This window comes from Dromiciops gliroides, chromosome 3 (assembly GCF_019393635.1).
Source record: "Dromiciops gliroides isolate mDroGli1 chromosome 3, mDroGli1.pri, whole genome shotgun sequence".
Taxonomy (NCBI): domain Eukaryota; kingdom Metazoa; phylum Chordata; class Mammalia; order Microbiotheria; family Microbiotheriidae; genus Dromiciops; species Dromiciops gliroides.
Window position 1 is genome coordinate 406,324,635 of NC_057863.1, and position 3,027 is coordinate 406,327,661.

Consider the following 3,027-nt stretch of genomic DNA (forward strand, 5'->3'; position numbering starts at 1 on the left):
ATAAACTGTGCTCAGGGCTAAACTAGAGCTCCAGGAATAATTTTTCCCCCAGATAAATGGTGCTGATGAGAGATTTAAGACATGTGACACTTCAAATTACTAAGTTTGATGTTGATTCCCTAGAAAAATTCTAGAATTGATTATTAGAGGATTTGTAAGTATTTAGAAAAAAAAAAAACAATGATTATTTGGACCCACTATGGATTCACTAAAAATAAGTCATGCCAAATGCTTAAGCAGTTTCCTTGTTTCTTGGGGGTAAATAGACCTATGATAAGGGAAATCTTTTCAATTCATTTAATAATTAGTAATAATATAGCTACTGTATACAAGGCATTATGTTAGGCACTGGGGAAGAAACGAAAATGTCATAGATATGATGCATCTTAATTTCAGCAAGTTATTACCAAAGTCTCTTGTGATATCATTGCAGACAAGATGAGGAAACATGGACTAAGTCAACACTTCTTAAACTTAAACTTCTTAACTGAATGTGGGAGTCATGAACATTTTGGCAACAGTAAAAGTATGCCTATTTACCTACATGCCTGGGGTGATGTAAAAATTTCTTGGGTGAAAAGGGGTTGTGGATGGAAAAAGTTTAAGAAGCCCTGGGCTAATTGATGGTGTAGTTAGGTGGATTTGTAGCTGATTGAACAAACATTTCCAAAGACAGATCTTCATCAATCTAGATAGATACCTGTAGTCCCATAAGGCACAACACCTAGTTGTGTCTTTTTTTATTATTATTATTATTATTATTATTTTAGTGAGGCAATTGGGGTTAAGTGACTTGCCCAGGGTCACACAGCTAGTAAGTGTCAAGTGTCTGAATCTGGATTTGAACTCAGGTCCTCCTGACTCCAGGGCTGGTGCTCTATCCACTGCACCACCTAGCTGCCTCTTATTTGTGACTTTTTAAAACTTTTTTTAATTAATGAAAATATAGAAGAAAAGCTCATTAAATATATTGATGCCATAGATCTAGGAAGGACAGTTCATATTGTAGATGCATAATATCAAGACTTTAAAATACCTTAGTAAGTTGAAAAGATGGTATGAAATTTTTTTTTATGGTTTTTGGTCTATAGTAGTGATTTCATTAGTTTAGACAACTCCTAGGGGTGAAAATTTACTCCACTGCTATATCTTGGCAAATTATCTATAATTTATAATCTAAGCAAATTGTCCACTGGTGTGGGGTTAAACAACCTGCTAATAGTTACACAGCTAATATGTTTAACATTCAGGATTTGAGCCCTGGTCTTCCCACTTCCAAGGGTGATCCTCTACCCACTCTACCATATTGTTTTTCAAGATGAAATTTAATCAAGATAATTATAAATTCCTACACTTATGTTTAAAAAAGAAAGTTAACTACTTTTATAAAGGATGAGAGACAAATGAGTTAATAGAAATCTATCTGAATAAAGATTTAGGACTTTTAGTCCATAGGAAGAGTATGATATTTTATTTTATTGTTGTTCAGTAATGTCTGATTCTGTGACCCCGTTTTAGGGTTTCTTGGCAAAGATACTGGAATAGTTTGCCATGTCCTTTCCCAGCTCATTTTACAGATGAGGAAACTGAGGCAAACAGGGTTGAGTGATTTGCCCAGGGTCACATAGATAGTAAATATCTGAGGCTAGATTTGAACTCATGAAGATGAGTATTCCTGATTCCAAGACCAGTTGCTCTGCCACCTAGCTGTCATATGATATGGATACCAAACAACAACAACAATAACAACAACAAAAATTTTAAAAACCTCTTTGATTCATAGGCTGCATTAATAGAAATATTTTTGCTTAAATGAAATGAGAGAACTGTACCCTCTATTTGTCAGATCACATTTAGAGTATTTTGTTCAGTTATGGGCTTCACATTTTAAATGAGGCATTGCCAAATTGTAGCTTTGTCAGACTGGTGAAAAGTGTGAAAACCAATGCCATATGAAGGATAATTGAAAGAGTTGTGAGGGTTCATCCTGGAAAAAACGATTTAGAGAAGATTTGATGATTAGATTTGATGACTATCTTTTTTTTTTTTTAGTGAGGCAATTGGGGTTAAGTGACTTGCCCAGGGTCACACAGCTAGTAAGTGTTAAGTGTCTGAGGCTGGATTTGAACTCAGGTACTCCTGACTCCAGAGCCAGTGCACTATCCACTGTGCCATCTAGCTGCCTCTGATGACTATCTTTAATAATTGAAGAGTATTATGTGACTCAGTGTAAAGAACTTTCTATTAGATCTTTCAAAAAATGGCACAGGTTAACCCAAGTAGAGCAAAGGATGCATAATTATTTGCCAGGGATGCTTTAAAGAGGAGCACTGCATGGTCCAAGAGATTTGACAAGATGTTATGTAAAGTCTTCCAAATGAAAAATCCAATGATTCTATGATTGATTCACCAAGTAGTTTTTTCAAAAGGGAAACCGGGTGGAAGTACATTTTGAAATTTGTAGGAATATAGGTAGAAATTTCAGCCCCCCTCCTTATCTTCCAACTTAATTTCGTCTAGGAATCTTTTCCTGCCTTTGGCCCCCAGAAATACCCTGCTATAGTGAGGGGGCAAGGAGGGGACAGAGAGGTAACCTTCCTCTTGGGGGTATCCACATGGACTCCTGGGATTGCTATATGTATTGTTTTAATTGGTGTAATTAGCAACCAAGCAACTGACTTAAAGGTGCATGACATTTTTTTCAGAAGCATCAAGGAACAAAGACAGAAAGAGAGCATTTCAAAGCGGACATCCTTAGACTGAAGTCCAATCTTTTGTTAGAAATTCATAATGTACTTGGTTGCTAAGATAAGGAGAAAATAATCTTCTAGTAAAAGCTAAATTGAGCTTCCCCACTGAGGAATATGTCTACCTTTTTGTGCCTTGATTTGTCCAAATACAAAATGTGGGATAGCTGCTACTCATGTATATATGTCACCAATGGACTGTAATTAATGAGTTAATGTCTGTGAAGGATTTTCAGCTAGTTGGAAGAAAGGCGCTAGATAAATACAAAGTGTTGTTGTT